The sequence below is a fragment of the Macrotis lagotis genome, chromosome X (genome assembly GCF_037893015.1).
Source record: "Macrotis lagotis isolate mMagLag1 chromosome X, bilby.v1.9.chrom.fasta, whole genome shotgun sequence".
In the NCBI taxonomy this organism is placed as follows: domain Eukaryota; kingdom Metazoa; phylum Chordata; class Mammalia; order Peramelemorphia; family Peramelidae; genus Macrotis; species Macrotis lagotis.
The window spans coordinates 81571566-81587188 of NC_133666.1; positions in this window are offsets into that span (position 1 = coordinate 81571566).

Below are 15623 nucleotides of genomic sequence, written 5' to 3' on the forward strand. Positions count from 1 at the left end.
TTTGTTGGCTCTGTCACTCAAGAATTCAACTTGAGATGTTATAAAATTGTTTGGAGGAGAATGTTGGGAGCTTGGCTGACAGCTTCCTCTACCCCGCCATCTCCTTTCCTACTACAAACAAGGGCATCACCAACCTCCCTGTTCTCTAAGCTCAAAACCCAGACATCCTTGACTAATCACACACTCAGCACACATATCCAGTCTGTGCTAAACCCTGCCCTCTCTACCTTTCAAACATCCCTCAAATACAGTCTTCTCTCCTCTGACCCTGGTGCAGGGCCCCTTCAATTTAAGGCTGGCAGTAGTCTGTTGGTTGGGCTGCCGTTCTCAAGTCTCTCCCTAGTCCAGTCCATTCTTCATTCAGTTGTTAACCTAATCTTCCTAAAACTCAGATCTGACCTTATCAGCCTCCTCCTCTATTCACTAAATCCCAGAGGCTCCCTAAGAATGAACATTCAATCCTAAACTTGGCTTTTAAAGATCTTTCTTCCTAATCTGGCTGCTTCCTATCTTTCCGGTCTTTTTACCCCTCCCCCCAACCAATTACTCTCTAATCCAGTGACACTGGTCTCCATGGTATTCCTGGAACATGATACTCCATCTCTCAATGCAGAGCACTTTCATGAGCTAGCCCCCACACCTGGAATTCTCTCTCTCCTCACCTGCACCTCCTGGTTGCCTTCCTTCATGACACCCTGCAAATCCTATCTTCTACAGGAGATCTTTTCTGGTCTCCCCACTTTTCCCCTTCTCCCCTTCAGCATCTTTACTCAAGATGACCTACCATTTACATAGTATAGACTTTATATGTACATAGTTGCTTGTATGTTTTCCCCCCAATTAGAAGGTAAAATCCTTGAGAGAAGGGCTAATGTTTTCCCCCTTCTTTGGGAATATTTCCATCCCACTCCCACAAAACACAGTGCCATGCTTACAAAACTTGCAAAAATCACTAATGCTGATACACTACGTGGTACAGTGAGTGGATAGAGTTCAGACTTGGAATCAAGAAGACCTGAATTCAAATCTTGCCTTCAAATTTTTACTCAGCTGGATCACTCTGAGTAAATCGATTAACCTCTGAGCCTCAGTTTTCTCAATTGTAAAATAGGGATAATTATACTATCACAGGATTCTTATGAGGATCAAATGAGATGCACTTTGTCAATCTTTTTTTTTATTTTTCTGAGTACATGAAACATAGCTTTCAACAATCATTTTTCTGCAAGTTTATTCTCCCTCCCTCCCTCTCCCAACAGAAAGCAATCCAACATAAGCCCAAATGTAAAATCATGCTAAATATAAATCCATGTTAGTTATAATGATGCATTTTGTCAATCTTGAAGCATCATGCAAACACTAATTATTATTAATACTTTGTTATAAGGATGCTGTTTTTCTTTCTTTTGGGGGGAAGTATATGGCAGAAAAATTAGATGCCTATTAATTTAAATTTATAAAAATTCAATTTAAGAAGCAAATTGTGATTGAAGAAATATTAATACAGTACTTGATATTTTGGCCACAAGGTTACCAGAAACAATTTTTAACATCATCCTAAATTCAAGCATTTTTAACTAGATGGTACAGTCAATAGAGCACTGAGCCTGGAGTCAAGAAAACCTGAGTTCACAGCCTCAGAAACTCACTAGCTTTGTATCCCTGGGCAATTCATTTAAACCTCTGTCTGCCTCAGTTTCCATATTTGTAAAATATGAATAAGAAAAGCACCTACCTCACAAGGTTGTTGAGAGGATCAGAGACAATATTTGTAAAGTGCTTTGCAAACTTTAAAATACTATGTACATGTTAACTATGATTATTAGAGAGAGAAGTTAGAAATTATTAGAGAAACATCTCTCTCTAACCCAAGATACCTCAAATGAGTTAACATTTCTAGTAATCTTCAAGGAGAAAAAGAAAAAGTCACAATATGTTATACAGATTGGGGTTACCTTTCCAGAACAATTTTTTTTAGGGTTTTTTTTTTGCAAGGCAAATGGGATTAAGTGGCTTGCCCAAGGCCACACAGCTAGGTAATTATTAAGTGTCTGAGACCAGATTTGAGCCCAGGTACTCCTGACTCCAAGGCCGGTGCTTTATCCACTATGCCACCTAGCCGCCCCCAGAACAATTTTTAAAAAGCTAACATTTATATAAGATTGAGGTTTACAAAGTACTTTGCAAATATTATCTCATTTGAAATGTATATGTTCTATTATAATGATTATGTTTATTTTTTATTTTTGAAGAAGACCATGACATCAGAGAGGTGATGCCATGAGAAGCGCATGAATTACATGTGAGTGAAGTGGGGATGTCCTATGTTACCAGCCTCACTTTCTCCTCCAGAGTCATTTGGGTCCAGAGGCCAGATAGGAATCAGGACTGCTGGAAATGATCCTGGATGTGAGGTTTAATCAGGGTTCAGTGACTTGCCCAAGGACTTACAGCTGGTAAGTGTTAAGTGTCTGAGAGCAGATTTGAACTCTGATCCTCCTGACTCCAAGACCAGTGCTCTAGTTACTGCTTAGGGGTTCTATTATATCCATTTTACAAATGAGGAAATTGAAGAGGGCAGAGGTCAAGTGACTTGTCCAGCTAGGAAGAACTACTCAATCCCTTCTTTGACCACTCCTTTCCCTTCTAAAAGAAGAAGAGTGGGTCATAGCTCTAATCCTTGCAGGGTGAGGAAGGTTACCACCTTAGCTAGACAGAAATAATTCTTTTGTTTTTGATTTCTTACACATTTTCCTTTTTAAAAAAATATTCATTTATTTATTTTTCAAAATGCATGCAAAGAAATTTTTCAACATTTATTTTTCTGTAAGGTTTTGAGTTCCACATTTTTTTCTCCTTTCCTTCCTTCTCTCCACCCTTCCCTTAAAAGTGAAAAAATTCTTACACACTTTCCTAAAGGGAAGAGTCTAGAAAGAGTTTCAGACTGAGGAAAAAATTATTTCTTAATTGAATTAAGAAGGATATTTTTAATGTGCTTCCACAGAGTAGGAAATGAGAAAAATAAACAAATGCTTGTTGGATTGGCCACCATATCTCACTGGTGGCCAATTGCATTGGACTTGAGGTCTACTATTTTTGCTTCTTATTGTATTCTTATTGGTTTTGGTGGACTTCAAGTCCAATGCAATTGGCCACCAGTGAGATATGGTGGCAATGCAACCAGAGCTAGTCCAACCCAGACTCATCATACTGCTCTCCGGCCATTTTCACTCTTTGCTGCCACATAATCAAATTCCTCCCTTCTTCTCCACCTTCCACTTACCACTAATTCTGGGAACAGTCATTAACTCCATACTACTATTCCTGGAAAGAATGTGACAATCAGTTGCCCTATGGTTCCACTCACTATCCCTGGGGAATTCCCAGATGAAAATACAAGTCCATGGTCACACATCCCTATATGTATTGTTTCCATCTATTAATAATTATATCTAGTATTTACATAGTACTTTAAGATTTGCCAAACGCTTTTATTTCATGTGATGCTCAAAGCTGAGTATACTGGGGAGAGGGAGGGAGAGAGGATGAATAGGTGCCATTGTTATTCTGATATTACAGATTAGGAAACTGAGGTAGAGAGAGGCTAAGTGACTTAAGGTCACACAATTAGAAAAGAAATATTTTTTATAGGTTTTTTGTCTCAAAATCAGCAAAACTTTATTCCATTCTTTCACCATTAACAGAAACTTAGAGAAAACAAAAAGTGTTTCATGTTTACAAAGATAAATGTGGCCTCCTGTCTCATTGAAGCTCATAACTTCAAAAGGGAAGGGGGAAGACAAGGGGTGCAGGGCACCCCCACCCACATAGGGCAGGCCCAATCGCCCCTGGGCCCATCCTGCCTCCCCAGGCCCAGTGTGGGGAGGAAGGGGGGCACGCAGGCTCAACCAGCTCCCTGGGTAAGAGCTGGACAGACTCACCAGCTCCCAGTCAGTCTCTTACAAAGCTTTGGCCCAGGGCAGCTGCATATAAAGAAAACAGGATTCATTTCAGGCACAACTTTTTTTTTTTTAATTTTGTTTTTGTTTTTGTTTTTAAATCAGTAAAAGAAACTGGGGTCTAGAAGCTGAAGTTGTCCTAAGCAGCAAGTTTGTGCATCATCCTTTTGTTTTTTTAAATATTTTTAAATTACCACACACTGATGGCACACCTCATCTGAAATGAAATTCTGCACCATACATACTAATCACAGTAAAGTTATAAAAAAAAAACCCTTAGATATACTCTGGAAGATACTTCTCACTGAAATCTAACAACTTCGCTAAGTGGACTGTGACAATATTATAAATGAGATATGAAAAATAACATTTTAACATTTGGCCATCAACTTAAGGAAATGGTTTGAATGCTTACACAAATTTTTAATTTTTTAAAAAAGGTAATATAATCTACCCTCATATGGTCCTCAGAATTAAAGCATAATGAACCAGGAAATAACAGGAAAAGAATGCAACTGAGAGATAAGGCAGAACACCTTGCCAGAAGTAATAAAGGTAGAGTATACACTAAATATCAAGTGTAGAATTTCATAAGGTCAACCAGATAACTGTCTATATTTTTCACTTACACAGGCGAAGTAGTTTTGCAATTACCAGTTGCATTAAATGCACCAAATAAAGCTTCTAAAATTGATACTATAAGGCCCCACCTTAAGTTCACCAGGCTGCAATTGTGCATAATTTTTAAATGGTTTAGAAAACAAATATCTAAGACACAACTTGAACTCAAGTCTTCTTGACTCCAAGTCCAGTGCTCTATGCACTACTACTACTACTACTACTACTACTACTATTGTATGTTTTTTGAGGGCAGGGCTCAAATCGTTTTTCTAGTTTCATCCATGGTCCTTAGGCACCAAAATGTCACTTAAATACTCTTACATTCAGTCAGCAAGTGCCTGTTTCAGTTTATTTTTGAACCCTGATTTCATATATATAATTCTGTTCATAACTGCTCATTAGGTCTAGAGTCAGTCAACTACCATTTATTAGGCACCTACTATATGTCCTACACTTTGCTAAATGTTCTACAAGGCAAAATACAAGCCCTGCCCTCAAGAGGATCCAAGTCTAATGGGAAGACAAAAAGTCAACAAGTATAAACCAGCTGTATCTAGGATCAATTGGGTGTAGACTCAAAGAGAAAGCACTAAGATTAATGACTAACAGGGAAAGGCTTCCTGCAAGAAGATGAGACTTCAGCTGTAACTTAAAAAAAAGCAGAATAGAAAGAGAAACCATTACAGGCATAGAGGGTGGTGAACTGCCATCAAAAACATTAGGAATCCAGATACGTAGTGACTTGTGCTAGGAGCACATTAAGTTCAGATTAGAAACACATAGGTCATTGTCACTGGATCATAGAATATGTGTGGGGTAAAAGATGAGGCTGGTTATGAAGGACTTCGAATGCCAAACAGGAGTTTATTTTTGATCTGGAGGCAATAAGGAACCATTGGAGTTAATTGAAAGAGGGGTGGTATGGTCAGGCTTTAGGAAGATCATTTGACAGCCGAGTACAGGAGGTTAGACTAGAATAGTGAGAGACTTGTGGCAGACTTCTATCAGCAGCTATTGCAATAGTCCAGGCAGGAGGTAATGAGAGTCTGCACGCTGAGATTCATTAGATTTGGCAATTAAGAAACAGGTAAACCAATACATTGTTGGTGGAGCTGTGGAATGATACAACCCTTTTAGAAAGCAACTTGGAGTTAGGCAAGCAAAATGATTTAAAATGTCCATGCCCTTTGAACCAGATACTCAATTACTGGGTTTATATGACAAGAAAAACATCAATAAGAAAAAAATTTCCCATATACTCCAAAATATTTATAGCAGTACTTTTTTTTCACAAGAGACAAACTTTGTTTAACGTTCTAAATCCTTTGTACAAACAAAATTAATGCAACTAGAAAAAGAGACAAAGCAAAATGAATAAAATATTTGGGAAGTCACCCTATCAAAATATATTCAGGACTTTAATAACTAGAGGAATATTCACTATCATGACACTATAGTAAAAAAAAAATTACAATAATGCTAAAGGTTATTCACAGTTAGGAAGCTATACCAATTTACCACAGGGATATTTTTACAGGGCTAGATAGTGACCATTCATTCACAGGAACAAAAAATGGAGAAAGCAAGGGAAATATGGAGGGAGAAAGGTAGGAATGAAGGGAGCCCTCAAATTAGATCATGAAAATTACTAATCATCAAAGTCATTTGGTATTGGCTAAAAAATAGAAAAGTAGATGAATGGAACAAATTAGAAAATGGAGAATTAGAAAAATGGAACTAAATAATCTAATGTAAAAATCTCCAAATCACAAATTTCTTAGGAAAAGAATTCTATTGGTAACTGAAAAGCAATCTAATAGAAATCAGGTCTTCATTATGCTCTGTAATAAATTCAAAATAGACATTCTGAATGTTAAAGTTCATACCATAAAAAAAATTGAGAAGTATCTGTGATAACCTGCATATTACTACATAACTGATGGACTAGTGAAATGGTGCAACAATTTTGGAAAAACAATTTGAAATTAAATGAGAAAAGTTGGTAAATTACCTGTACTCTGACCCTTCAATCCCATTATTTGGTTCTCTTTGTCTGACCATCTTTGTTTCTTTAGCTGGATTACTTCTACCAGGATGTCCTGTGCCTTCCTACACTGCCCTTCCTTAGTGAGCTCATATAGCAGTACTTTCTTTGATAGCTAAGAATTGGAAACAACTCATCAGTTGGGAAACGGTTAAACAAATGGTGGTACATGAATGTAATGGAATACTATACTACAGTGCTGCAAGAAATGATGTATATGATGTAGATGTGAGAAGCATAAAAAGATTGATATGAACTGATGCAGAATGAAGTAAATAACCAAAAAAACAAAAGTCATAGTAGCTGCAACAATGTAAATAGACATAACAAAAATACACCAAGAAATCAAAAGTAAATTTAACAAAATTATTAAGATCAAGAGGGACACAAAAGAAAATATATAAGGAGACACCCCCAACCTTAGTGGAGTTGGAAGGTCAGCAGTTGATATATATTTGTCATATGGAAAAGCTCTTAGAGAGGTGGAGGAGAAGGGATACATGGAATATGTTGGTGATATTTAAAAAACCAATTAAAAAAATTTAAAAGACTGCCTTCTAACAATGAGGACCCCATTGAGATAAAGTAACATAAACAGGTAGTAGATTGGGGGGCAGCTAGGTGGTACAGTGGATAGAGCACCGACCTTGAAGTCAAGAGGAACCTGAGTTCAAACCCAGCCTCAGACACTTAATAATTCCCTAGCTGTGTTACCTTGGGCAAGTCACTTAATTCCATTGCCTTAAATAAATAATTTTTTTTAAAGCAGGTAGTAGACCCAGTCAGCATCCATCAGTTGGAGCAAAGGCAGTGTTTGTTGAGAGTAAGTCAAGGCTAGGATTTGGTAGGACAAGATCTTCAATAGGGATAAAAGGGCAAGGGACTCAAAAGAAGGAAACAGTGCCAAAAAAAGAAAAAAGTTTAGTGTATCCAAAGTTTAGTATTTATCTCTGTGTATGTTATATTTCTCACCCCTCAATCCCAATAGAATGTAAATTCATTAAGAACTAAGACAACAATCTTTTTTTTTGATCTTTGTATCATCAGTACCTAACATTCTGGCTGGTGCATAGTAGGTGCTTTAAAAATGCTTGTAAAATAAATAAGCACATACAAGCTGCCTGCTAATAATTCAGAAATCCCCTGTTGGCTGTAATGGTGTCAATTTTTTTCTTTCTAGCCCCAGGTACCACTGTGAGAATACTAAAGTCTCCAGGAAGTCCAGGGTCAAAACTTGCATACCAGTAGGAGGTCCTTAAAATCCTCAAATGACTGAGGAGATGGTAAGAGAACTTTAAACTGGCTTTAATCTTCGACACACCAATAGTTGCTCAATTACATCTCAGGGAAATGAAAGAACTTACACATGAGCTCCTTGGGCCATTGTTGCTTGTCGAGTCCGGAGGAGGGAACTCAGGCCGACATCAATATGATGCATAAGCTGGTTCGTTTATTGATCACAGGATACATACTTTTATACTCAACATTTACGTAACCAATTACATAAGCGTTTTAGCAAGCATTTTTTTCACATGCATACCTTGTGTAAGTCTTAGGTGATTGTTTTGAGAACCAAACAGTGTTTTGATAAACAGAGTGAAGATTGTTTTGAGAACCAAACAGTGATTTGATAAACAGAGTGCAGAAGGTAATTATCTCAGAATGCGCTATCTATCTGAGCCTGGGAATACACCTAGTTAGCTCAGACATGCAGCTACTCCCTTATCTAAGCTCTGAAGTACATCTTGCTGGTTAAAGCACATAACTATTTCTGTGTTAACCCTTCATAGCTCTTAGCCTGGAATACATATGACACAACAGTTGCTGACATTTTTAAAAAAAATCATGATGATCAGGAGAAGGTATCTCAGGACTGGAAGGAGGTTAAACATGGTTCTGATTGAGAGAGAGAGAGAGAGAGAGAGAGCCACTTGGGTGGCTATAGATAAAGCATTGGTACTAGAGTCAGGAGGACCTGAATTCAAATCCAGTTCCAGATGCTTTTTAGCGGTATGACCCTGAACAAATCACTTAACCCTTGATTGTCTCAAAAAAAAAAAGAGGAGGCTAGTACCCTACCTCTCAGGGTTACATGCCAGGTTACCTCTAAAGCTATAAATGTCTATTTTCAGGATCTGATTAATAGTCTCTGATAGAAAAAATAAAAGGGGGTAGCCAGGAATGACAGGGCACTGGGAAAAGGCCCTTTCTTAGAAAGCTAAATAGATATAACTGAATGAAGAATATGAAGACTTCAAAGAAATATGGAAAGACTTGCATGAAGTAATGCTGAAAAAGCTCAACCAAAAGAGCAGTATCTACAACTTTAGTTGAAGACATCTTTAAAAAAGACAACCAGACTCAGATGAAAAGCACAGGCCGCTCTGGTACTGAGTCATAATACCCACACTCAGCTGTTCTTTTACGGAAGGGAAAATGACACCACCAAGCACTGGGTTGTTTTGGGGTTTTTTTTTCTTGTTTTACTGCTTTAAGGAGGATTTATTTGGGATCAAGATGGGGATCTGTATGATGTGTTGAGAAACAATCAGTGGAAGGAAATAAAAATGAGACCTCTCCCAGAAACGCTAAGAAATCTGGTCACTGATGTGACACAGTATAGTGGAAAGGATGCTGGACTGGGATTTATCCGACAAGTCCCATTCATCTCTCAGTCCCTTGGTGTCTCTGAGTGAGGCCATTTAACACTCTGAGTCTCTAAATTGGACTAGATGACCTCTAAAATCCCTTCCACCTGTAAAACTGTGATCTCACAACTGAGCTGACTGAGACATTGATAAATTTAGGTTATCTAACCTTACCTAGGGGGTCAATGCTGCAAGGAAAGCCTGTTACAGCCTAATTGATTGTTACCTTAATCCCATTTTCTGCTATCTTCTCTAGCAGAATGCTCCCTCAGTCTTCCTCTTTTTTCTTTGTCTTTCTTTCCTTCTTCCTTTCTTTCTTTCCTCCTTTCTTCCTTTTTCCTTTGGCAATATGGATTAAGTGACTTGCCCAGGGTCACATAATAAGTGTGAGTCCTCCTGCTTCCAGGGCTATCCATGGTACCATCTAGCTGCTCCTCTTCTTTCTAATCTTAAAAGTCTCCCTCTCTCTTAGTTCCTTTCCTTTAGCCTAGAAACAAACTCCAAATCTCCTCCATCCTTAAAAAGCCTCCCCTGATGTCAAGATCTTCTTAGCAAATGATAGAAAAACAATATATATGTCAAAGGCAATCCTGCTTTCCCAGCCTCCCAGTTTCATAACCTTGGCATCATCAGAGTCCTCTTATTCTCCTTCATCCTACCTATACAAAAGATTGTTAAATATTGCCCTATTGACCTTTCCAGCATCTCTCCCATCCAACCCCTTCTCTTTACTCTCATAGCTACCACCTTACTTCAGGCCCATCTTGTCTACATTGTTGAACCAGCATGAACTGATGAAGAGTGAAAAGAGAAGAACCAGAAGCACATTAGACACATTAACAGCAACATTGTGTGAGGATCAAGTAGCATGGACTTGCTCATCTCAGCAGTAGAATAATCAAAGACAATTCTAAAGGACATGTGATGGGAAATACTATCTACACCCAGAGAAAAAACTATGGAGTCTGAGTGCAGACCAAAGCTTACTATTTTCAATTTTAAAATGCTTTATGTTTTATGGGTTTTTCCCCCTCTCATGGTTTTTCCCCCTTTTGGATTTGATTCTTCTTTCACAACATAATTAATATGTTTAGCATAGTTATATATGTATAGCCTAAATGAGATTGCTCTCTGTCAGGGGCAGAGGGGAGGGAAGGGAAGGAGGGAGAAAAATGTGAAACTCAATCTTAAATTTAAAAAAAAATTATTGAAAACTATCTTTGTAGGTAGTTGGAAAAATAATGTTTTTTTTTAAATCCATGCTCCAGACGGTAATGATCTGACTCCAACTTATTGTTCCAGTCTCATTGGACATTACACTTGTCCTATACTCTTGGATCCAGCCAAACTAGCAGTCTCTCTGTTCTCAGGACGCACCATCTCCTCACTCTATGCTTTGGCCTTCTTCTGTATGCATTACCTACACACACACACACACACACACACACACACACACACACACACACACACAGCCTCTTACTTCCTTCAAGAATCAACCCAAGGGGCAGCTAGGTGGTGCAGCGGATAAAGCACCGGCCCTGGAGTCAGGAGTACCTGGGTTCAAATTTGGCCTCAGACACTTAATAATTACCTAGCTGTGTGGCCCTGGGCAAACCACTTAACCCCATTTGCCTTGCAAAAGAAAAGAATCAACCCAAGAATCATCTTCCTTCCATTAGAAAGCTTCATTCCTTCTCAAAGAGAACCCCTCCATCAGGGAGGTGATGCTATGACATGCAAGTAAATTGAATTTAAGTAAGACAGGCCTGTACAAAGGCACCAGTCTCACTTTCTCCTCTGGGAAAAGTGGCCAGGTATGGATCAGGATAACTGGAGATGACCCTCCCCATGCCAAGGACACCTTGGCTTTTTTTCCCCTACTTGAAAATGAAATGAAGCAGTTAAGAAACATTTACTGTGTGCAAAGCTCAATGACAAACAATGTTGATACAGACAGAAAAGTAAAACAAGTCCTCTCTAAGGGGGAAGATAAAACAGAATAAAATGACCAGGGAACTCCTTCCCAAACATCCTTGTACTTAATGACTCTGTATCATCTGTGCATTAATTCTGTGAATGTAAACTCCTCCAGAGTAGAGATTGTTTCATTCATTGTACTTTGTCTGCTTAGAGAACTTTGTAGATAGAGCATCAGGTCTGGAGTCCGGAAGACTTAGTTCAAATCTAGCCTCAAACACTCACTAATGGTATGATCTTGGACAAGTCATTTAACTGCTTTATGCCTCAGTTTCCTCCACTGCAAAATGAAGATAATAATAGCACCTACCTAACAGGGTTGTGAGGATCCATTGAGATCAAATTTACACAGTGCCCAACACATCATAAGTGCTATATAAATGATTATTGTCTTTGCTTCCTTCCTTTCCTCCTTCCTGGCAATTGAGATTAAGCATCTGAGTATTTGAATTCAAGTCCTCCTTATTCCAGGGCCAGTGCTTTATTAAATTCACTTTTCTTTCTTCATTCCTTTGTAGGGTTCTGCTTCTTTTTCTATAACTAAATTGTCACTGAATTGTGTCCAGAACTTCTCTGGATCCCCAGAGATTTTTCCATGACTTTAGGCACAGCAGCTCCTTCATAAGGGTTGGCAGATCCTAATAAAATTGCAAAAATGTGCATTTTGCCTACATTAGAGCTATCCAACAATGTAGCCAGTTCCCTTGAGAGTTAATGAGTTTCCTGCTGTCACTAGAAGGTTAGGTCTGGGGTTTTTATGGCTACTGACCTGAGATGGACAATGGACTCAATACTCTCCTATGGGGAGCCTGAAATTCCCCAATTCTCCTAGTGATATGCAGTGTCTCCTAGTCTGACCCCTAGGGGCTTGAAATGTTATTGCAAGGGGCCTAGGCTCCAGCTGCAAACCATGCAGCTATGACCCAAATGAGAAAATATACCCTCTGTAACTTGGTGATGTACCACACACAAATGGTAGTTTTTGGTCATTCATCCTGCATTTTCCTAATCAACTAATTTGTTGTTGTTGTTCAGTGTTTTCAGTTGTGCCCCACTCTCTGTAATCCCATTTGAAGTTTTCTTGGCAAAGATACTAGAGTTGTTGGCCAATTTCTTCCTCAGCTCATTTTACAGATGAGAAAACCGAGGCAAATAGGGTGACGTGACTTACCCAGGGTTACCCAGCTGGAAAGTATTAGGGCCAGAGTTGAACTCAGGAAGATGAATGTTCTTGATTCAAGGCCCAGCATTCAATCTGACACCTAACTTCCAGGGATCACTCAATATTAATGGTGAATTTATACCCAAGTTCAAATCCTGATTCAGACACCTAGTGGTTGTGGGATCCTGGGTCTCTTGGCCTCAGTTTCCTCCCTTGTAAAATGAAGAGGTCGGGCTAGATCATCCCTCAGATCCCTTCCAATTCTAGAGCTAGAGTCCTATGCAAGTCCTTGGGTAAATCACTTCCCTGATTCTCAATTTTTTTCTTTGGAAAATGAAAGGAGTTGACCTCAGTGGTCCCTGAAAGCTCTTCTAGCTATAGATCCCACATGAGGGTCAATCAGACAAATGGATCATTTAACTGGAAAAGAGAAGGACCCACAAAGGCATGTACAGAGTTTCTAAACAAAAAAATGAAAATGTTTCTTCCTTGAAGTCAGATAAAGCAAGTCACCTCATAACTGAGGAGAGATAAGGAAGATGAAGATAAATATGGCATTCTAGACCCTTGTGGATAGGCTGAGAGAGGGAGAGGGAGAGGGGACAACTACTCTTTCCTAGACCTCAGCTTTCCACCTGTAAAATGAAGCAGACTCCATGAGTTCTCAGGTGTCTCTCAGCTCCCAATTCCCTGATCTGCAATTGCAGATGATAAAAGCTAGCATTTATATAGTGCCTTGAGGTTTGCAAAGTGCTTTCCATATGTCATGTCTGTGATGGAGGGCCTTCCTCCTCAAGGGAGAAGGCCAGAAGAGTATATATTACTCTACTGCAAGCCCCTCGTTGAGAAGAGGGCTCCTTCTAGTCTGACTCAGGACTAGAAGGTTCAGCCAGAGGGCTAAAGAAGCCCTCTCTATTCTATGATTAAATTCAACAAGGTGTAGAGACTTTAGGGCTACTCTCCTAACCCTCATTAGAACTGTGGTCCCCAGACCACAGATGTTACTTCTCAGGACTCTAGGGAATTGGTTTTACTTGCACTATAGCTCATATGCCCCCCCCACTAATGATTGTCAATTAGCCAGACAGATTTAATAAGGTTTTAGTTTGGGTGTATTTACTAAAGTGGTATGGAAAGAGAAATTGATATAAAACATCTTCCTCAAAAAATTGTGATATACTCTCCCACCAGTACCAGAGAGAATCCAAGAGAAAGCAGTCTCAAACATGTAGAGTTCAGGTGGGAACTTATACCATAAACTCAGAGGTCACAGAATTTTCCTTTTCTGGGTAAACACTAGAATGCCAGAATGAAAACTAGCTCACTAGTCCCTCAGGGAACCAAAATGTCAGAGAAAAGGCAGGGACTTACCTGAGCTCTCATTAATTCCCCTCCAAACAACTCTGAAATAATGCCCTCAAAATGAATCCTGTAGTGGCAGAACCCACAAAAGGATGAGGCAAACTAATTTTCTAGTCCAAGACAACTAAGAAGGTCAAGAGGAACGATCCTGGGTGAAAGTGGATCAAAGGAGAGAGGCCTTACCTTACCAAGCCAGCAGTAGGTCTTGAGGAAAGTGCAGCAGAGGCTGCTAGGTGGCGCAGTGGATAAAGCACCGACTTTGGAGTCAGGAGGACCTAAGTTCAAATCTGACCTCAGACACTTAACAATTGCCTAGCTGTGTGGCCTTGGGCAAGACACTTAACCCCACTGCCTTGAAAAAACTAAAAAAAAAAAAAATAATGAAGAATCACCTACTCAGTGAAACTGAGTATAATCCTTCAGGGAGAAAATGGATATTCAATTAAATAGAAGACTTCCAAGCATTCCTGATGAAAAGATCAAAGTTGAATAGAAAAATTTGACTTTCAAATACAAGACTCAAGAGTAGCATGAAAAAGTAAAAGGAAATCATATGGTATTTGATAAAATTAAACTGTTTACATTCCTGCAAGGGAAGATGCTATTTGTTTGTAACTCCTAAGAACTTTCTTATTAAAGCAATTAGAAAGGGTATACATAGACAGAGGTCATGGATGTGAGTTGAATATTATGGGATGATCTCTAAAAAATAAAATTAAGGAGTGAGAAAGATGAATGCACCAGGAGAAGGGAGATGGGAGAGGTAGAATGGGATAAATTATCTCACATAAAAGAGGCATGAAAGAATTTTTATAATAGAGGGAAAATGGGGGAGGTGGGACAGGGGAACACTTTAACCTTACTGTCCTTTTTTTTTTTCCGGCAAGGCAAATTTCCCCAAGGTCACACAGCTAGGTAATTGTTAAGTGTCTGAGGTCAAATTTGAACTTAGGTCCTCCTGACTCCAGGGCCAGTGTTCCATGCACTGTACCACCTAGCTGCCCCTTGAATCTTACTCTCATCAGAATTATCGCAGAGAGGGAATAAGATACATAATCAGTTGGGTATTCAAATCTTTCTTACCCTATAGGAAAGTGGGAGGGAAAGGGAATAAGAGAAAGGGGGAGAGGGGAGGAGGGGATGTTGGTCCTGATAAAAGGGAGGTTTGAGGGAGGTAACAGTCAGAAGCAAAAAACTTCTGAGGATGGATAGAAAAAAGATTAAACAGAGAGAGAAACAAGTTGGAGAGAAATATACAATTAGCAATCATAACTGAAAAAAATTACAGCAAGTTTCTCTGATTGAGGCCTCATTTCTCAAATATATAGAAAAGTGAGTCAAATATATAAGAATATAATGCATTCCCTAATTGATAAATGGTCAAATAATATGAATAGGCAGTTTTCAGATGAAGTTATCTATAATCAGATGAAAAAATGTTCTAAATCAGTATTGATTAGAGAAATGCATTTTTTGTTTTTTTCCACTTACTACAATTTTATTTTTTCCAATTACATGGAAAGATAGTTTTCAACATTCATTTTATAAGATTTTAAGTTCTAGATTTTTCTCCTTCCCTTCACTTTCCCCTCCCCAAGATAAAAATCAATCTGATATGGCATATACAGGTACAGTCATGTTAAACATATCTCTACATTGGTCATGCTGTGAAAGAAGAATCAGAACAAAAGGGAAAAATCAGGAGGAAGAAAAAACACACAAAAAAGTGAAAATCATATGCTTCAATCCACATTCACACCCCATCAGTTCTTTCCCTGGATGAACATAGCATTTTTCATAAGGAGTCTTTTGGAATTGTCTTGCTGAGAAGGGCTAAGTCTCATACTTAC